The following is a 22,721-nucleotide window of genomic DNA, read 5'->3' on the forward strand; positions in this document are numbered from 1 at the left end:
GGTAGGTCACAGACTTCCCCTAAAGGTGTGCGTTCCCATCATCAATCATTCCTGAGCCTGGAAGAGGTGAGGAGAGTGTGGACTGGGCACTGAGTAAAGGGATATGACCCAAGACATTCTCGCTATAGGATAAAGATAGCAGTGCAAGTGTCAGGATGAGCATCTGCCAGATTTTAATTCTTGGAAGCTGTCAGTTAAAAGCAAAGTTTTGCTATTTGATTAGCAGACTGCATTTCTCTACTAGGCCAAACAAAACTCTGATGCATTTTAGTGGACTCCTGGAGGAATATATCACAGTATATCCACATTCTATTGGATGTTGAAAAAGAGGACTGTAAGAGAAGTGCTTTGTCAAGGGCCAGAAGAGCAGGCAAGCAGATTGAAGGGGTGCATGAGCATTGTATGCAGACAGGCCTGTGTGGGAACCTGACGCTGTGTGACCTCGGGGAATATCACTTAATCTCTCCAAGTCTTAGTCTCCTCCTCTGTCAAAGGGGAAAAATAATAGTACCTGAATCAAAGGGTGACTGTGAACATTAAGCGGGATTAATATACGTGTTTGCTTCGCACAGTGCCTGATACTTGGCAAGTGCTTGACATTATTATTACCATCGTTGTAGTTATTACTCAGTATTCTTAAGAAGAGTCATGGAGCCTCAGAAATCCTTTGCTTTCTTCTCCAGCTCACTTGAGTCTGCTAGGAAGGTTCACCTTCTGCCTCTGGGTTGTGGTGAAGCCGTCATGGTCCTCACCTCCCTCCCTCTCCTGGACTCCTGGCTCTGGGGTCCCAGAGGCCCCAGGAACTGAGTCTGTGGTTTGTCTTTCACCAATGCCACTCTCTCCTTCTTTGTTTTCCCCAGAGGGTCTTGATTTAAAAATGATTTTATTACTTGATTCTAGGAAGAGCAGACAACACCACAAACATGAGCTGTAGGGGAAGGGACACCTGTTTCAGTTTATCACACTGTTCTCACAACTATGACCTGAGGTCTGCAGATGCCACACCGAGATGAAACGTGACAGGATTTATAAAATGGCTAGGACAGTGACTGGCATGTGGCAAATGCTCAGTACATGGTGGTTCCCCTCCACTGGACATGAATGCCCTAACGTATGGGGTGACATGGGGATGACGCCACTGTCCCAACCACATACACAAGCCTCTCTGTATGGAGGTCTTGTCCAAGTGGTGATATGGGCGCCCTGGCTTTTCATTTCCTTCCTAGGACACAGTTTTCTGCTTGACTCTGTTTATCCAGCTTTCTTTTCTTTTTCATCCTTCCTTCCTCCCTCCCTTTCTCCCTCCCTTCCTCTCTTCCTTCTATCCTTCCTTCCTTCCTCCCTTCCTTCTTTCCTTCCTTCCTTCTCTTTCTTTTCCGTCCCTCTAATTCTTTCTGTCTTTCCTCTCTCCCTCCATTCTACCTTCCCTCCCTCCTTTTCTTTCTCAGTTGCTCTATCTTGCTGTTTCACTCTTTTTCTCTTTACTTTTCCTTTGTTCCCCTCTCCTTTCCTCTCTCGCATTCCCTCCTTTTCTTCTTTCAATATCCAACATGGAAAGATTTTGAGCTCATAACCAAGGAAAGACAAAAATCACACGCATGTCTTGCCATAAAGAATCTCATATCCCCAGGGGAAGACAGAAGACCCAAAGGGAAATGGAAGGGGGAAAAGGGCAGGAAGCACAGGAAAGGCCCCTGCAGGTCTCACTGAGCCCCGGCCTGCCCAGACCTCTTGCAGTCCTTGTTGCTGGATTTTCCCCGTGACAGTCTTGGGCAGGTCCAAGACAAACTCCATCTGTTGGGAAAAATCAGTGCAGGGTGGGCTGTCCATGACCCCAATGGGGTTGGCTATTTCAGAGGAACTGCTACAGGGTGAAGGGAAGCTCTTGAGGCTGGAGGCTCCAGGTGAGTGAGGACTGAGCCTGGAAAACACCCAGGGCAGCCCGCTGTGCAATAAGAAGCTTCAGAAAGTGCTCGGGGACAAGGACAAGAGGAGAATGGCTGGAACTGGACATAAAGTCGGTCAGCTGGTCTCTGACATACTCTAGACCAGGCGAGAAGCAGTACGTGAACACAACACGACACATCAGACACCTGAGCTTTGATGCCAGACTCTCTGGGCTCCAGTCTTTCCTCTACCACTCGCCTGGCTTTGGTCGGGTCATCTGGCTTTTAGGAGACTCGGTTTCCCCACTGAATAAGCCAGAGGATAACAACAAATTTGTTGAGTTGTTGTGAGGACTAAATGAGATTCCAAGGCTAAATTCTTAGCATGGGGTAAACACCCAAAAATATTAGCTGTGGTTATTAAGCTCGACTGGAGAGAACAGACATCTAAGAGTTAGGAAGCCTGGTTTTCAATTCCATCTCAGTCATTTCCTGTTGGTGTGTCCTTGGCAAAACTATAAAATCTCTCCAATTTCACTCTTCTCACCCGTGAAAAGGAAGGTCTGATATCAAGGACCTCACCATCTCTAACACTCTTGAATCCTAATATGTGGATGATGATGACAGTTCATTGAGGCTTCCCATGGTTCAGCTTGCCAGGGCATCAGTCTAGGAATCAGATGGTCTTGGATTTAATAAAAATAATAACAATAGGGATACAGATACGAAAAAACTATCTTAGCAGCTGATGTGGGAATCTTCCACAGGGCAAGACTGACTTTGTTGAGGAAGGAGTTTGTTAAGATCACAGTGGGGTAGAGCAGGGCTTGGCAAACTACACCCTATGGGCAAAATCTAGCCCTCCTCCTGTTTTTGTAAATAAAGTTTTATTGAAACACAGCCACTCCCATTCATTTACAATTGTCTCTGGCTGCTTTCACACTACAAGGGCAGAATTGAGTAGTTGCAACAAAGACAGTATAACCTAAAATATTTACTATTTGGCCCCTGGAGAGTAGATAGAAGGTAGAAGGAAGCCATAAGGGAGATCCACGTTTAATGCTAAGACGAAAGCTACTCTGCATATCACAAAGAACATGAAATCAACAATCCATAGAGGTTTATGCACCCCTATGTTCATTGTAGCATTATTCACAATAACCAAGATGTGGAAGCAACCCAAGAGCCCATCAACTGATGAATGGATAAAGAAGACGTGGTGTGTATATGTATGTATATATATACATACATATACATACATATATATATACATATATACACACACACACACACACACACACACACACAATAGAATACTACTCAGCCATAAAAAAGACAAAATCATCCCATTTGCACCAACATGGATGGACCTTGAGGGTATCATGTTAAAATAAGTCAGACGGGGAAAGACAAATACTCTATGATTTCACTCATATATTGAAGATAAAAAAACATGTGGATAAGGAGAACAGATTAGTGGTTACCAGAGGGGAAGGGGGTGGGGGGAGGGCAAAAGGGGTAAAGGGGCACATACGTATGGTGACGGACAAAAACTAGACTATTGGTGGTTAGCAAGATGCAGTCTATACAGAAACTGATATATAATAATGTACACCTGAAACTACACAATGTTATAAACTAATATGACCTCAAGAAGATCAATCAATCAATAAAAAGAAGGGAGTATGGTCACTGGAAGGAGGGAGGAGGTGGAAGGAACCTGCTGCCCAGGGCATTCTAGAGGAGAGAATGTAAAAAGAGACACGTCTACTGAGTAATACACTGTTATACTGTGTGATAGGACCCCTCCACTGAATCTCCCCAAATACTCAGTTTCAATTCCAAATTCTAAATTCTTGATATGTTTGGTGTTATTGGATTTCTAGTTTCCTTTTAAAATACTTATTAAATGCTTATTATGTGCCAGTCACTCTTCTAAGTGCCTTATGCCTTACAAATATTAATTCTTCTTCTTAACAATCTGTGAAACAGTAACACCATTATCGCCATTTTACAGATAAGGAAACTGAGGCACAGAGAGATTGTTGAGTAAGTGATGATATGGATTTTGAATGCAACAGTCTGATTCCGAGACTATGCTATCCTGCCTCTCTATCAGTTTCAGGCTGAAAGTCTGCATGGTGGACTCTTTAATGTGCTGCCCAGATCCCCCTGCGGGAACAAAAGGCTTACTCCCCCACTGCCAGGCCTCTTTGGAGAGTGCACAGCTGAGGAGAGCTCTCTCTCCCAGGGCCACGCCCCCTTCCCAGGGCAGCCTGCATCCACGCCTGAACCACACCGGGCTATAAAGGCCCTCCCCTTATCCCCTCCACCCCCTCAGGAGACCCTGAAAGGTTGTCCTAGCTTCAGGCCTCCCCATGGGGTCGGCTGAGGCCCCCACTGAAACTATGTCATAGTGCAACTTCACCTTCTGCCCAATCCTGCTCCCTTCCCGTCCATCTCCTTCTGCAGGTGTTGATCCAAAGCACTCCCTGATAAATCTCTGCAGGATAGTCTCCTTCCCAGAGTCTGCTTCTCAGAAACCACCTGTGACAATCAGCCTGTGCTGACAAAGCATCAGAGAGCATCCGGGTTACATGAGGATCTGAGGGGCTTGAGGCTTAATGTGCTTGCTCTCACCTTCTACCCCAGACTCAAAAAAGTAAATTTTTCTTCGTTCCCTGGGGCAAGCTCCTATTTTGTACCTGGCTCCAAAAACTAGGTCCTCCTTCTGTGTCAAGCTCCATGCTTTAATTCTCTGCCTCAGAGTGAAAACAGTTGAAAACAGGTACGGTAGAGCCTATGCTTTTTGCCTTTTCGGGTAGGAGAACTTCCATTTTCCTGCAGGGAGCCACCCCTCCCTCGCTCAGTCCATGTCATGGGTTCAGGGCAGCTCTCTCTCCCATCCTTCCTGTGCTAGCTCCAGGGGTGATCACATGACCCAGAACTGGCCAGTCAGAGTGTCCCATCCCCTGGTTGCAGGGATTGGTTTAAGATGAACACATGACCTGAATTGGTCCAAACAGAATCAACTTGAAGACTTTTGCTGGTGCCTTTGAGGAAAAAGATGCTTTTTTTTTTTTTTTGGTGAGGAAGATTGGCCCTGAGCTAACATCTGTGCCCATCTTCCTCTATTTTGTACACGAGATGCCGCCGCAGCATGGCTTGATGAGTGGTGCATAGGTCCACACCCAGGATCTGAACCCACGAACCCTGGGCTGCCGAAGTGTAGTGCACAAACTTGACCACTATGCCACCAGGCCGGCCCCAAAGATGCTCTTTGTCTACTGGGATTTGCTAAGCTGCTAAAAATGTATGTTTGGAGCTTCTGGGGGCCATTACTAAGGTAGAGAATTTCAAGAAATGAAGCCAATACAGAAAGAAGGAAAGTCAAGTGTTGAAAGAGACATCCCTGACCACATCATTTGAACGTCTGTTACCAGCCGTGACTAAAGCTTCACCCATCCCTGGACTTTTCAGTTGAGCAATAAAGTTCAAGTTGGATTTCTGTCACTTACAACTGAGAGAATCCTGAATAATATGGCAAGACCTCAGTGCAGAGAGTGGGAATGTAGGCCAGGTATTGGCTAGAACTTGTTCCCACAGGAGCAACTGACTTGCAGTTCAGAGTGACTTAAAGGCTAAGGACAATTTTCAGGAATCTGGACAGTTGGGCTTTCTTGGTCATAGTCAGGCAGAACTTTGGAATTAGAGGCTTCATCCTCTGACTGAAGGAGAGAAATACAAGAGGAGAACCATCCCTCCTTCCTCAAGTTCGGGAGCCCAGAGGCCTCACCTTCCTCGGGTACTTGTACGGGGCCATCACTGACTTCACGTGCTGCTGCAGCTCCTTGGTGAGCTGGTCCAGGTAATGGGACAGAAACCGTGGGCCCAGGACCACAAATGCCTTCACTACCTGCAGCGAGGATGAGGGCCAAGAGAGAAGGGGTCAGAGTGTGTCGTCATCTCCTGGGACAGTGCAAAATCAGTGTTAAGACTTCCACCACAGCCACCACCTATATATCCCCCAATTACTCCTCCAGATATCCGGGGCAGGGCAAAGGGAGAAACTAAGGATAATAACAGCCAAGATCCCACCTCTCTCTCAAGCGGCTTATTGGATGCACAGGTAGGACTGCAGATTGAGACCAGGCTCACCTCGTATCCCCAGGACAATAGAGAGTGAAGGGGAGAAATTCGATATTGGAGAAGAGAGGAAAATAAAGACTAGGGACCATCAGCCTAAATGACTTGTTTAACCTCTCCAAACTACAGTTTGCATGTCTATAAAATGGAGATCCAATTGTCATACTTCACGGGAAATGAAATGAAGTCATATGCAGCACAGCTTAGCTCAGTGCTTGGCACACAGGGTTTTCTCAGTAGAGGATCCCCTTCGGGCCCCATTTGCCTAGTGGCTCCCATGATTTCCATACATCCCTAACCTGCCAGAGTATGACATGGTCAACTTCTTACAGAAATGTCCTTGGACATTGACCCACACGTCTGCACCTTAACCTTTCCCTACACACACACCAGGCTCTGTTAGACTCCGTCTGGCCTATTCCTATAACCCTGGCGTTATAGGAGGTCTTTCTTCTTCCCCCTATTCTCACTGTAGACCCCATGGCTCAGGGGCTCTATCTCTTGCTTCAAATTCCTCCTCATTCCTCTCGTCAGGGATCAGATTCTCATTCAAATGACAGACAGCAGTGGAATCCCTGCAGCCCCATAATAATAGACCTTATGTGGTGCTTGCTATGTGCCAGGCCTTATTCCAAGCACTTTGCAAATATTAACACATTTAATCATCACAACAACCTCTCATCTTACAGATGAGAAACTGAGGCTGAGAGAGGCTAAGTAACTTGTCCACGGTCACACAGCTGGTAACCAACAAGGCCAAGATTTGGACCCAGGCAGCCCAGCCTCCAGAGTCCATGCTCTTAACCACCATTCTATACTGCCCTTGTCTCCCAAATCTGCAGACCCGCAAGCTGCTGCTCGCCCATCACCTCTCCTCGGATGGGGTCCGGGCTGCTGACTACAGCCTCCTCCACCACAGCGGGGTGCTCCATCAATGCACTCTCCACCTCTGAGGCTCCAATCCGGTATCTGTAGGAGAATCTGTCCTTCAGAGAAGACTGGACACAACCTCTAGGCCAGCCCCAAAGTCTAGAACCAGCCAGAATAAAGATCTAGATTACCCTTCCCAGCCCAGAAGCCAAGCTCACCACTGGAGTTAATGATACCATCTGCCCGCCCCATGAACTGGAAATACCCATCTTCATCCTTGATTCCCCAGTCTCCCAGGAGCCAAAAGTCTCCTTGAATGTTGGCTGCTGTCTTCTCAAGATTGTCCTGGTGAGTAGACAGAGTCATTGTGCCTGCAAAGCCTAAGTTCTCTGTCGCAGGGCTGCCAAGAACAGATGGCAGGTTGTACTTTTACAACTTGAACAACTAAACACAGTGGGCTTGTCCTGAACCTGTCAACCCCAGACCCCAGGTGGAACTGGACTTCCCTCTGTATTTCAGTTATTCCCCCAGGGTCTCTCACCTGCTCCCCGGGGTTCAGTTTGACGGGTCATATTGATGCTTCACTCACCCAAGCTCTAGGGCACTTTCCCCGACCGATTCCGCCTTCCCTTCAACGGTCAGCCCAACCCCAGCTCCACTCCATGACCCTGTTCAAGGGCACCAAAGTTTATTAGACATTCTTTTTGGCTCCTCTGTTAGATCTGAAAGTTCTAGAGACACATCAGCAAGCCACCAGGGCCCCAGGCATTGTGCATATTTCTACAGTGGCCGGGGCCCTCATTCAGCTGAGGCACTTTTTCATGAGCAGTGAGAAAGTCTGAGCTTTGCCCCTTGTTAGCGCATCTTTATATCAAGTGTTTGTTCAAGCGTTGAGGTGTGGGCTCCAGGTTGGATGTTCAGTCACTGGGTTAGAAGGCAGAATAGGGAATTCATAGCCTAGCCTCCTCATTTGGAAAATAGGGGTACTGAAGATCAGAGAGATCAAGAGGCCTGTCGGAGGCCAAACAGCCATCACAGCTGGCAGAGCTGAGACCAGAAGCCAAATCTCTTGGCCACCAGCTTGACTCTTTCTCCTGGTCACCATGCAGCCCCTGCTGGCGTTAACTCTGCAGCCTTGAGTCAACCCACCAACTCCTGAGTCTGTTTCCCATCTGTCGAGTGGGGAGAATTCCGGCGCGTGAGGATAGAGGGGACAGCGCACAGGAAATGCTTGGAGAAGCACACAGTGCGGCTGTGCCCTCTTCTCTGGGGCTCGGTTTTCCTCCTCTGTACAGCGGTAGTGATCATGTGGGTCTACAGCAATTCTTTTATTTAACACACTCTTACATAGCACTGTTCTAAGTGTTTCACAAACATTAATGCCTCTCGATATCCATAATAACGCTGAGAGATATTATGATACATGTTTTACAGGTGAGGAAACTGAGGCATGAGAGACCAGTAACTTGCCCAAGATCATACAGTAAGTAGTGGAGCGGGGTTCTGAACTCAAGCAATTTCTCTCCAAGGACTTCATAGGGTCTTTGGGAGGATCCAATGTGTTTAACGTACGTGAAGTGCTTTGAGACAGGGCTTATCACATAGTAAGCACTCAATAAATGGTAGCAACGATTATTACTGGATTTATTATTTAATTTATTATTTAACGTGTTTGAGGTCCTCCCTGTCCATTTTTCAATGATAACGGGCTTGGATGAGTTTTGTAATCTCTGTCTTCACCATCCTCACCCGTAAATCGAGCCGGTTAGCCTCAAGAATCATCTGTTTCTAACGCTGCAAGGTCCGAAGGTAGGGGTGCCTCCAACTGTGTGGTGGCTTCAATGTGGCATCTAGCACAGCTTTGAAGGAGATCAATGGCATGGAGCAGGGACAATCGTTGGGGGTGGGGGCAGGGCTGCCCTTGGGAAAACACTGCTGTATAGAGTTGACAGGCAATAAGCTTTCTGGCATGAAGCACTTCTTGGGGTGGAAAGGGGTGTCTGGAGAAAGATGATTCTTCAAATGGGGTCTTAGTGATGGGCTAAGGATGACAGGGATGAATGGCCAATCTTTTCTCTTGGCAAAGTGCCCATTCTTGGACACTGGACACCCCTTGTCCCTATGTCTTGCCAATCTCTCTTGGGAAGTTCATAACTTTGGGACCCCTCTCATCCCTCTCAGAACCCCTTATCCCCAGCAGGGGACAGAGAGAGGAGAGGGGGTTCCTCACCACATAGCCAGAGAAGATGCCTATAGGCCTGATGGGCTTGACCCTGATGCCCAAGTCTCCTTCTGCACCAGGGGCAGGACATTGCCCTCGTCATCTATGACCTGGAGGAAGAAGCAGATTGATTTGCGTAACAGGAAATGGCTTGAATGGCAGCATGGAAGGGCTGAGTTGGTCAAATGGAAGACCCTCTCACTCTAGTGGTCACTGAAAACAAGAACCAGAAACCAAGGGAAGACAAGAGTTTTAAACCCAGATTTCCAGTCCACCAGCCTGGGATGGTTTAGGAGAAGCCCCTTATTGAGACTGGACCAGAGGAGCTTGGGAAGATTCTTCTGGCCTTAGGAGCTCAGGAAATATAATAGCCTCCCATTATCTTTGAGGCCTACGTCCCTGGACATCACAGATCAAAACTCAAATGATGACTCTGCTGCCTTACTAGTTAGTTGTCTTTGAGCTACTTAAACTCTACATCTCAGGGCCTTCCTCTATAAGACAGATAATGACAGCTTATTTCACAGGATTGTACGAGAATGAAATAAGATACTAAAAAAAGGGCTCTGTAAATGGTTATCACAGTCAAGGGTGGGAGAGCAGACAATTACACATAACACTGAATAAAAATTGTTACCCTTTAGATACATACACCCATACACATAACCATAGATACACATACACACATTCTATTTCTTGGGATTTAGCCTGAAGAAATAGAGGAAAGGAGCAATATTTTAGCTACAGCATATTGGTTATAGTGTTGTTTTTACTAGCGAAAAATTTGGAAATCACCTATTGACCAACACAAGGCATAAAGAGCGGTAGAGACAGACTATCCACTATGCAGTCATGAAAAATCACGCTGTAGATTGGTGCTAACTGACCTGGAAAGAGGGTCACCCAAGATTCTTCAATGATAAAAGTGAGCTACAAAATGATATGTTAAGATTCACCCCTATTTCTTTTTTAATGTATATATTTAGGGGTCCGACCCAGTGGTGCAAGCAGTTGGGTGCGTGCGCTCTGCTGCGGCAGCCCGGGGTTCGCCAGTTCAGATCCCGTGCTCGCACCGACGCGCCACTTGTTAAGCCATGCTATGGCGGCATCCCATATAAAGTAGAGGAAGATGGGCACGATGTTAGCCCAGGGCCAGTCTTCCTCAGCAAAAAAGAGGAGGATTGGCATGGATGTTAGCTCAGGGCTGGTCTTCCTCACAAAAAAATAAATAAATAAAAATAAATAAATAAATGTATATATTTATATAACTAATGAGCTAGCTAATTTGCTAGCTATTCAAAGTACTTTTCTCTGGATGATAAGAATATGAATAATTTTCTCTTTTCTCTTCCTTTCTGTCTTCCTTCCTCTCTTTCTCCCTCCCTCCTTTTAATATCCTTACTTTCTGTTATTTTTCCTCAATGAGAAATGTAATAACTAAATTACTGAAAAATTGGTGTTTTCCTTCCCTCCTTAGTGCCCCTAACAAACCTGCACATCATAATGGGGAATGGCGGGTCCCAGGTGGCCAGGTCTGATTCTCATTGTCTTGGAAACTCTGCAGGTGATTCCCTGTGGGAAGTCGTGGGTGGATCAGCAAACCTCAGGAGGCTCACAGCTCACAGAAAAAGAAAGACAGACTCAGCAGAGCAGGTCCTGACACAGTCCTGAAGTGGCCTCTCATTTGGTGGCTCCCTCCCTCCCCTTTCCCTGGCTCCCCCTTTACTGGAACCCTCATCCTAGGGGTTGCCCTACAGTGGAAAGCAATCTGATTGACCACTCCCCAGGGAAGAGGAACTAAAAACCACATTATAATCCCTTTAGAAGGAGCCATACTTTAACAAGTGACCACAGACACCAAAAGTCCTTTAAAATAATATGGGATTAAATTATCTGCCATAAGAGGACCAGCTCTGCTTGAATCCTGAAATGAATCCTACAGAGAGGCTGGTGTCCAAAGGAGCAGTCCCTAAACATGGCCTCCTCTGAAAGGCTGGAAGCCCATGCCATGACTCCATTGTCCTTCCCTACATGTGCAAAGTTCTTCCACATCACAGCCCTGCCATGAGCCTTCTCGGGAGTTCTGCCAGGGGACCCATTAGCCATAGAAGGATGTAAGGTAAAAGACTGGAGAGAGGAGGCGAGAAGTCCTGAGAGTCCCAAGAAGCAGCACTGGGGAAAGGAGTTGGGGGGAAGGATTCCCCAGGTAGTTTGGGTAAGTGGCATAGTGTAGAGCGACGGGAATCCACATCGTGCTCACAGGGCCCCAAGAGTTCCAAGAAGGTATCTCAGCAGGTGAGGTGGGGTCCTAGTGGGTTCCTCTCCCCACCCCTCACTTCAATCTGAGCAGCTTAGTACAGTGCCTGCATGTTCAATAAACTCAGGTCTCTGCAGAAACGCTACCCCGTTGCAGGGGACTTTCCTGACCACCATATCTGAAACAGCAGCCCCTCATCCCACCTCACCCCTTCTCACCAGCTTGACTTCTCTCCACAGACCTTCTCACCATCTGCCATGTCATATATTTAGTAGCTTATGTCTCTCTCCCGACTCCTGCTAGAATGTCATCTCCGTGAGAGCAGGAGCTATGCCTGTTTTGTTTCTGCTGAATTGTCAACACCTATTCCGTGGTAGGTGCCCAATAAATATTCACTGAATAAGTGCATGATAAATGGTGGCTCGTGTTTTTATTATCAAAGAGCCTTTTGAAGCCCACCACATTCACCAGCCCATGGTTCTAGAAGCAGGTACCATTTCTGTCTGGCCATAGAATTCTCAGATGTCCAGTCCTGTCTGGGCCCTCCAGCGCTCCAGAGTGTCTGGAAGGAGGGTCCCCCCTCTGCTGAAGCAGTTCTGTAGATGTGGGAACTTGTAACTGAAAAGAGAGGTCATTGTTCCTCTGAGCCTCCCTGGAACCAAACTCTGCCTAGAGCTGGATTCTAGGTGCTTTGACGATGAAGTTAGCTTCATGGGGCTAACCGTGCTCAGAGGGCCAGATAGATGAGCACGTGTGTATGTGGGGGAGGCAGGAGGAGGCGCCAATAGACCAGAGGCTCTTTCCAATCCCTAAAGCCCCATCTCCTGGAAAGATCCTGTTGAACCAACATCCAGGAAATGATGGGGGCTCCTACCACATTGTTGACTGGGTAGCTGGGCAGGGCCTGGAAGGAGAGAGCCAGCTGACACGGCCCATCAGGTCAGATGCCAAACTAACTGGTAGGCACAGTGGTTATGAGCATGAGCTGTGGAGGTGGGCTCCGGATTTAAATCCTAGCTTCTTTGCTGTGTCTATTTCAGGCCACATGAGCCCCAATTCTCATGCACCCTCAAGCCAAAAATGACAGAGAAATGACCACCTATCATTATAGGGAAAAGGTCCAGGACAAATTTGGAACATTTTTGTCAAATCCTGGCAGCCTATTCCTGCCAATGTAATGACTTGCCCCCATAAACACACTTCTAGAATTACATAAACCTCCAGTCACCAAGGAAAAGACATCAGCCACTGTAACAAATCAGCTATGTGGTCTTGGTTAAGTCTTTAACTTGCTGGGACTAGCTTTATAATAGATTAATTCCAGCCCTATTTCCCAAAAATATTTTTGGGATACAATTCACGTAGAAAAGTGCTTTGAAAAGTTAAAATTGCCTACAGACAATTCAGAAGAAGTGCTACTAAAAAATAGCCAGTACTGAATACTTGCCAGGCCCTGTGCTATCTCACTGAATTCTCACAACAACCTCACAGAGTTCGCATTATCACTCCCATTTTAAAGAGGGGAAAACTGACTCAGAGAGTTAAGTAACTTGCCCAAGGTCACACAACCAGCAAGTAGTGGAACCAGCATTTGCACCCTGTACTCTCAACTGTTATGCAATACCACCTCCATCCATGCTTTGCTTTGGGCAGAATTTATTACAAAGATGGTTTAGGCAAAAATATATAGAAAAAATGATTAACATTAGTGCATGATGTAATTGTTTCCTCTGAGTGCCCTTGATGAACTGGTATAAGTTATGAAGATCATCCCATTTCCCTTACTGCGTTGCCTTACAGGAAGCTCAACATGTAATTATCCACTTATTTGCTGTACTTCTCCTTACTGTCTTTAGTTTCCCCTCTTCCCTATCTCCACCCTGTATTTTCCTAATAGGCTTTATAATTTTACATTGTTTTCATGTTGTTTTTTTTTTCTATTTGTGACACTTAAAAGCCACTTCAAATCCTTTTTTGGAAGGAGGCAGAGTAAGAATTTGTTTAAAACAGAGAATGACAGAATCACCTGAAGAGAATCTCCTGAGAGAACCCAGACCATGCCTGACCTTTTGACCTTTAAGGATATCATCCACGCCTCAGTTTGCTCCTGGGGTCTCTTTTGCCAGCGAAACACAAGTCGGGGTGGGCCATCAACTGCTACAGAGACCTGGAGGCCCCAGGATGCCAGTGACCCAACTCCCCATCACAAATAGAGTCCAACGTAGGGCATGACTTCGCAGGCAAAATGAGCCCATTTCCATTGCTTTGTTGCCCCAGGGTAACGTAGTTTATAGATTTCATTTAATGGCTACCGCATCAAGTTCCACTAGAAAAACTCACATTTATTCTTCAAAACTTCTCACAGATAATAGCCCCAAATTGGAAGTCACCCTGATGTCCATCAACAATAGGATGGAAAAAGAAATTGTGATAGGGCCACAGAATGGAATACTATACAGCAATGAAGAGCACAAACTTCTAATATGTGCAACAATATGGACAGTATTCACAGGGAATGTTGAGTCAAAGAAGCCAGACACAAAAGATTACATATTGTAGGATTCCACTTCTATGAAGTTTAAGAAGAGGCTAAATTAATCTATGGTGGTAGAGGCCAAAAGAGTGAATAACTTATGAACAGGTGTGGACAATGGCCTGAAGGGGGATGAGCACTATCTGCAGTGGTGGGAATGTTTTACGTCTTGAGATGGTGGGGGTTACATGGGTGTCTGTTATTGACTGAATGTTGTGTCCCCCGCTATCCATGTTGAAGCCCAACTCCCCATGTGATATTTGGAGGTGGGGCCTTTGGGCGATAATTAGGTTTAGATGAGGTCACGAGAGTGGGGCTTCTATGATGGGATTACCGTCCTTATAAGAAGAGGAAGAGACACCAGAGCTCACTCTCTCCACCATGTGGGGACACAGGGAAAAGGCAGCCTTCTGTAAGCAAAGAAGACAGTTGTCACCAGGAACCCAACCATGCTGGCACCCTGAACTCAGACTCCCAGCCTCCAGAACTGTAAGAAATAAATGTCTGTTGTTTAAGCCAGCCAGTCTATGCTATTTTTTTATAGGAGCCTGAGCTGACTACTAAAGTGTCTAACATATGTAAATTATTTTCAACCTGTACACTGAAGATGACTGCACTCTATACACACACACGCACAAACACACATACACATACAGATGGCACCACCTCCAATATTCCATTCTTCTCTTTTACACTTGGTTCACCACCATCTATCTGATACTTGACAACAGAGCAAGAGCCCATTAAATGCGTGTTGAGTAAATAAATGACCCATGATGCCTGTCTCCTGAATATATTCCTTTTATCTGTATATGGGTCTGTCTCCTTCCCTGGACCATGAGCTCTATGAGGGCATGGACCATTTCCATCTCGCTTACTGAACACTGTCCATCTGTGTGACAAGGATTAGTCAAAATTAGGTGAACTGAAAGAAACTGCAATAAATTGGAGTGTGCAAACCTTGGGTTCACTCTGACCATTTGGTGCAAACTGGATCCTCTCTTACCTTTAGAAGGACCAGTGGGTCAAACTTTGGTAAGAATGGATCAATGTGCATGCTCCTGACAGCCAGGGTTCCAGAAATGAGGCCAAGAGGTTCAATATCCAAGCTGTGTCTCAGATGGTCCATATTATGTCAGAGGCTTTCAGGTCTGTCCACATGCTGAGAACATGGAGGAAACACACGTACATATACGTGACTGCAAGCTGGGGTGAGTAGAGCATGAGTGTTTGCATACGTGTCGGGAGGGGTAGGTGTGTGTACACAGGTCTGTGTGGACCTGAGTGTGTTTGTGTATGCTCGTAGCAGTGTGTGTAAGTGTGAGCAGGCAGGGGGAAGGAGAGGTCTTCTATCCACACATCCTTGTATCAAGAAAGAGCAAGTATTCAGAAGGTGTGACCCCAGCTCCCATGACTTAACAGGTAATTGGGTCTCATTCACTTTATCCCCAGAATGTAGTACAGTTTTGGCGTGTGGTAACCATCCAGGAAACGTTTACTAATGGAAGACATCTAAGTGAATATTCTAACAAGAGCCTTGCTAAGTTCAAGTTTGGCTGGGTAAACCTTTGGTTCTCTTTCTTTGAAGAATCATGAATTTCCTGAGCACAGCTGAGGGTCTGGTACAGGGCAAAACTTGTTCCCTTTCTTCAGGCCAGAATAAAAGGTATCAGCCCTGTTTTAAAGCAAAAGTGATATAGGCCAGACATGAAGAACTTCCTTGTGGCAGGGAATCTCCATAGTGTGTGTCCCTTCCTGAAGATGATTAATGCTTTCAGCTCCGTAGGGAAATTGGGTCATAGACTATTAGGACCAAATTTTGGAGGGGCTGGGAATTTAACATCTTAGTTACATTTAAGTGATTTATCTTCTCATCTTTTAGAAACTGCATTTTACCATAGCTATTCCATGAAATAATTTCTATTAAATAATTTAATTTTCTGGCACCACTGGCTCACAGGTGGGACATTTAAGTTTTTGAGGGTTTTTTGTATTAAAATATTTTTCCAGTTTTAATCATAAAATTAACATGGTAAGCAGGATCCACTGAAAAAGACCCTGAAGAGCTCTTGTTATTATCGCATGACAATCTTGGCAGAGTATTTCCTGATTCCACTGACAGTGTTGGTGTAGAGTGGAAGGACATTCTGAATTATGAGATCTGAGATCCAGAAATTCTGAGACCTCAGTTCATCTAACTAACCCAGTTACAGCTTCTACGTCAATGGATTTGAAAAGCAATTTGCTGCTGACACAAACGCCCTCTCGGAATCCGGAGCATCAAAGCAAATTACTAGCACCCCAAAGGACAAGATAGAGAGCAGTCTGGGGAGAAACGCATATAAACTTTACGTTCATCATTCAGTCTAGTAGACATGTGGCTCAAACCACTGAAGAGGTGTTGAGATACCATGTTATCTGAAACAGAAATGTCCCACCAGAGGTCACTGGATACCCAGCTTGCTAAGCCCTGCTCCCTCGTGTCCCCCTTCCCAACCGTCTATCTCAGAAGCATCAGATGGTAGCCCACCCCAGTAGAACTCGATTTGTGCTCAGGCAAGTCTCAAGGCCTGGTCGTGTAGTTCTCTGCAAAGAAAGAGCTCTTCTTAACCAGCATCCATCCTGGCCTTGATGCCCAGGCTTGAGTGGGAGTGTTGTGCCATCTTGGGAAGACCACTGGTCCCGCTGGTGAAGTCGATGGCAGCTGCTTCTTGGCTTCCAGTCTCCACACAGTGATGGGTGGATGGTTCTGACAGAGACACGGACTGTCACCTTCTCAGATCTGCCCTGGACACCAGATGTCTTGGTGACTCATCTCTTCCCACCTTCCCCCACGCTGGCAAGGGCAAGTCAGCCAACCCACTTCAGAGGGGGGCTGATGAAAGGTTAAGATGATGAGATTCTGAGTCACTCAGACTTGGGCTTGAAAACCACTCGGGTTTGGCACTTAGCTAACTGTGTAACGTTGGACCATTTATTTAACTTCTCTGAGTCTCACTTTCCATATCTGTGAAATGGGATCAATACCTGTCTGTTTCATTGAGTTATCGAGAAAGTTAACTGTAACACAAAGGAAATGAGCAACTTGCTCAGCAAGAACTCAATAAATGTTGATCTGATTGTTGTTTGGAGCCCTAGCATGACACCAGGTAAGGAGAAGGTGCTCAGTTAGTATGAGTTTTCCCAGTACACCCTCTTCCATTCCCATGAAGCATCCGCACATCTCCTGAACCCCTCCTCCAGTGTCCCGATTTCAAGTGTCAAAGCTGGTCTCATGTTGTCCACTTCTCTGACAGTTATCTTAAAGACCATGACATTAGAAAAGCTTTCATTCTCCCTAGGGGTTTCCTAAGGTAGGTGTCTCTAATGGGAGGATTTCAGATATGTGACAGAGAAATGCATTCTTCCAGCCAGTCCTGCTACTGACGGCTAGAATGACACATAGAGTCCTCTGAATTGAGAAGCAGCCTGGCTTAGGGATAGAGAAGGTGGGAGGAGGACTCTGGAAACTCAGTATTCAGCCTGCTCTTCTGTTTTGCCTCATACACTCTTGGCCTCACCTCTGATTCCAGCAATGGTTGCAGTGAACAACTCTGGGCAAGTTTCAACACATATGGTGTCGCTTGCAGTGTGGACCACAGGTGATTCACTTTGTGCCCCAGGGCTTCTCTGTTGCCACCATGGCACGGGACTCTGAGCCTGCTCTGCATGCATGTGCAGCCCAGAAGCATGGGGTAGATAATGCCCCCCAGTTCAACTCTCCACCACTGGGGGTCAGGTTCTGATGGGTCAACATTCAGTCCTTTAGTGGACAATCCTGAGAGGCATTCTGTGTGCTCCTCAGAAGGTTCCTGCAGATCAAGCCCCACTTATCCCTGCAGTGACTCAATAATAAACTCTTGCATTAGCTTTTTCTTCTTCCCTGCTTCACTCTCCCCAGTCCCACACTCTGCTCCCTGGACTTTCCCAATAAAGCACCTGCACAGAAGTGCTTGGTGCCCTTTCTACTTTTCGTGAAAACCTGGGCTAAGACGTGTAGGTACTCACTGTATTAGTGTCTGAAAGTCCACCCACCCATCCCGGCTTTTCTCAGACACCAGTCGCTTTGTTTTCAGAGATGGGCAGTCAGGCGCTACGGTGTCCACTGCCTGGGTCACTTCATCCCCAGCTGTGATGGCCCTGGCCTTGGACAGCTGTAGCCTATAGAGAACGTCTTTGGCTTTCATCTGGATAGTCCCAGGCATGAAGACGAGGCCTGGAGAAGCCAAATGACTTAGAGAGAACTGGAAGGGAGGGTTGTCTTCTTCCCCAGAGAAGCCCGATGCAAACAGCCAGTGGGGAGTAAATGGAGGAGGGGAGGTCGGGTAGTGGTGACCAATGGGGAATAACAATAACAAGGGGACAAAGGATCAGAGTGATTTGAACCCAGATTTCTCTGTGTTATCAGAGCTGTAAGGGGTCTAAGGAGAGAAACTGATTTGCCTAATGTTACACCATTGACAGTCTAAGGCCAATACAACCTCCCCCCGCCCCCAACACACACAAAATGCCCTGCAGGAGTTTCCTGTATCCAGACTCACACAGTCACCAAAATAAGGAAAGGCACCTGGAACTGTCCGTGGTCCTGCAGCACCACAGTGCTCTAGGTCCCGGCTTTTTTTCCCAAACCTGGGACACTGAATGCATTTTCTTAGGCAAGAGTGCTCTTGATCTTTCTTTGTTTTTGTTTTCTGTCTTGAAGAAACTCTTGTGACTTTGTTTTATTCTTTTGGAGAATAACTAGACTTATGTTTCACCTTTTATGAAGCTGATTTCACGTTCCTCCTGTTAAATAGCTCTTAGCCCTGGCTCACTTTCTTTCCACTCGCAACACTTCAGGAGCCACATAAAAAATACTTTATTGCTAAAAAATGCTAACCGTCATCTGAGCCTTCAGTGATTTGTAATCTTTGTGCTGGTGGAGGGTCTTGTAAAAAACGCAACATCTGTGAAGCGCAATAAAGCAAGGCACAATAAAATGAGGTATGTCTGTAACTTGATGTATGTATACACTGTGAAATGATTACCACAATAGGTTAACATCCATCACCACACATAATTTCAAATTTTTCTTCTTGTGATGAGAACTTTTAAGAGCTACTCCCTTAGCAACTTTCAAATATATGATACAGTATTGTTAACCACAGTCCTCATGCTGTGCATTACATCCCCAGGACTTATTTTTATAACTAGAACTCCTCAACCCTTCTTGAACATCACCCGGGTACCCCCAACACAACAGTTAACAAATTGAACTAGTCGTCTTTCCTGACACCCCCATTCCTGCTTCTCCCTGTGTCCCTCACTCCAGGGAAAGAGAGCCGCATCCACCCAGTTGTCTAAGTGTCTGTGACTTCTCCATCACCCTGGCTTTCTTCCTCTACCATACGTCATTCCTCAAAAAATCCTGCTATCAGTTTCTTCCTCATTGTCTCCTAAATTCATCCACTCACCTCCACCTCCACCACCCCATCCGGGTTGAAGCCACCATCATCCCTCGTCTCCCATCTGGGTTTCTCACCCCCATTCTTGGCCTCCTTCATCCTATTGTCTACGTACCAACCAGAGTGACCTTGTACAAACAGAAAATGATCACATCATTCAATCCGTCCATGGTTTCCCATTCCTCAGTGGATAAGGACCAGAACCCTTACCACGGCCCCTAGGGTCTGTAGTTCAGCGCCCACTCATCTTTCCAGGGCCATCTGCCACTCCTTCCTCCTCACTGCCTGGACTCCAGGCACACAGACGTCCTTGCAGCTTCTCTCATCATTTTCAAGCCTCCCTCCCCTCTGTGCATTCCCTCTGCTTGGAGCACTCCTCCCTGCCTCCTCTCCTGGCCAAATCCTACTCATCCTTCAGATCTCAGCCCAAATTTCACTTCCACTGAGCCTTCTGTGACCCCCTCAGATTAGTCAGTTTGAGTCTCCTTTTATAGCAAGATTGTCAAACTTTTTCTGCAAAGGGCCAAACAGTAAATATTTTAGGCTTTGTGCGCCAGACGCTCTCTGTCCCAACTGCTCAAGTCTGCCACTATCGTGCAAAGGCAACCAGAGAACCTGTGAGCAGGGCATGGCCCTGTTCCAATAAAACTTTATTTACAAAAACAGGCTGTGGCCTGGATGTGGCCTACAGGTCACATGAATAGGTCCTTATGAATAGGTCCTTATGAAATTCTCATGCCACTTGTTAAAATTGTGATTAAATAATTATGTGTGCAATTAATAGTTTAATAGCTATCTTTCTCCAAAGACCTGTAAGTCCCATGAGTACACAGACCATGTTTTGTTCACCCCATACTAGCAACCTCTAGCAGAGTGCTTGGCAAACAGTTTGCGTAAATAAATGGAAGAAGGATAATATTTCCATACGAGGAAGGACAGCACACTATGGGGAGGGGGCATCTTTGAGGGGGTGATGGTTGCACTTCTCTGCCATCAGTTTCTTTCATAAGGGAGACAGCGCCCAGTCCAGGTGCTCAATTACCAACCTGCTCGCATGCAGCCCAGGGTCACCAGCCACCACTCAGGCACTCGGGGCAGCACCACCACCACACGGTCCCCACGCTGCAGGCCACACGCCCCCAAGAGGACATCGGCCACCTGCTGGCTGAGTTCACACAGTTCGCTGAAGTTCCACATCACTTCATCCCCATCACTGCTCACCCACCACAGGGCTGGGCCAGGGGGCCGCTTCCCAGCCTGAAGAAAGAGAAGACCTACTGATCAGGCTGGGCTGGTACATGAGCACATAGAATAAATGCCAGTCTTGGGATTGCCCCACCAATGCTTAGTCGGCTTTTTAATCTCAGGACCCCTATAGGTTCTTAGGAAGTATTAAAAACCCTAAAGAATTTTTATTTATATGGATTCTATCTATCAATATTTACTGTACTAGAAATTAAAACTGAGAAATTTTATAAATGTGTGCTTTTAAAAATAACAGTAATAAAACCATTATACATTACCACAAATAAGATACATTTTGATACAGAGGTGAGTATACTTTCCCAAACAAAAAAAAAAAACAATAAGAGAGGCATCATTTTACATGTTTGCAAATGTCTTTAACGTCTTCCTTAATAGAAGACAGTTGGATTTTATTTTCTGTTTCTGCACTTACTTTGTTGCAGGATCACCCATGTGTAGCCTCTGGAAAATGCCACTGTGCACTTGTGAGAGAGTGAAAGTGAAGAAGGCAACTGTTACCTTAAATTGATGTATTTTTTGTTTGTTTGTTTATTTATTTAATTTCTCTCTTCCTTTCTCTATTTGTGTATTTATTTTGTTTTCCTTTTTTATCGTGTTAAAATACACATAAAATTTGCCATTTTAACTATTTTTAAGTGTACAGTTCAGTGACATTAAGTACATTCACATTATTGTTCAACTATCGCCACCATCCTTCTTCAGAACTTTTTCATCATCCAAAACTGAAACTCTGTACCCATTACAAAACAACTCCCCAGTCTCACCTCCCCCCAGCCTGGTAACCATCACTCTATCTTCTGTCTCTATGAATTTGACTACTCTAGGCACGTCTTATAAATGAAATCGCACAATACTTGTCCTTTTGTGTCTGGTTTATTTCACAACACAATGTCTTCAAGGTTCATCTATGTTGTAGCATACATCAGAATTTCATTCTTCTTTAAGGTTGAATAATATTCCTTTGTATGGATATGCCGATTTTGTTTATCCATTCGTCCACTGATGGACATTGGGTTGTTCCTACCTTTCAGCTATTGTAAATAATGATGAGCAGGGGTGTACAAATATCTCAAGACCCTGCTTCTGATTCTTTGGGGTACATACCTAAAAGTGGAATTGCTGGATTATACAGTCATTATTTAATTTTTAAAATTATTTATTTTAAATTTTTTGAGGAAGTGCCACATTGTTTTCCATGGAAGCTGTACCATTTTACATTCCCACTGGTGACGCACAAGGGTTCCAATTGTCTTAGTTTTCTTTTGGTAAAGTTTTGATTTCAGAGTCTCTGGTATCCTCAGCAGTCCCCATATCATAGTTTGAGAGCAATAATGCAAAGTCAAAGAGAAAATGTATTGGTAATTGGGTTAGATATTTCAAAATTCCTCTCCATAGAGTTGTACCATTTTGCACTTTGCCCAGTAATGTGTGAGTGTCCATTTCCTCATAGCCCTGTCCACAGAGCATACTGTCAAACTTTTGTATTTAACTGCACTGAGACGTAAAAAATCTTATTTCAGCGAAGTTTTAATTTGCATGAGTGAGGTGGGGCATTTTTTCTTACATTTCAGGGCCATTCGAGTTCACTCTTCTGTGAACTGTCCTTTCATCTACTTTGCCCACTTTTACATTGGGTTGTGTCTTTTCATTCTTGACTTCTAGGAGCTCTTTCTGTGTTAGGGATATTAACTCTTCTGCTGTGCTATCAGTTGAACATTTTTCCCCTGGGTGTCATTAGTTTTTTGATTTTGCCTATAGTGTTATTTGTCAAAGGAGAGGTTTTTATGATGTTTATGTAGTAGATTTATTAAATTACTTCTTTTATGGAATCAGGATTTTGAGTCATGGTAGTAAAGGCCTTCCTCATTATTCCAAGGAGCTCTTACTTTTACAGAAAAGCCAGAAATCTAAATTTTTATCTGAAATTTTTCAATTTTAAAATGTTGACCAAATTTTTTTAAGAACACTCTGCACCATGAGCCATCTTCAGCCTAGAGGCCCAGCATTTGCGATTTCCGCACTAAGGCTTTGTCATGACAACACCGTGATTATGACTTCT

General features: G+C 45.4%; 1 pseudogene; it reads right to left on the reverse strand.

Annotated features, from left to right (window-relative positions):
- The window catches only part of LOC131421994 (acyl-coenzyme A synthetase ACSM2A, mitochondrial-like), a 100,407-nt pseudogene that overhangs the window by 51,397 nt on the left and 26,289 nt on the right, over positions 1-22,721 (reverse strand).

Source organism: Diceros bicornis, chromosome 26 (assembly GCF_020826845.1).
Source record: "Diceros bicornis minor isolate mBicDic1 chromosome 26, mDicBic1.mat.cur, whole genome shotgun sequence".
NCBI classification, from domain to species: Eukaryota; Metazoa; Chordata; class Mammalia; order Perissodactyla; family Rhinocerotidae; genus Diceros; species Diceros bicornis.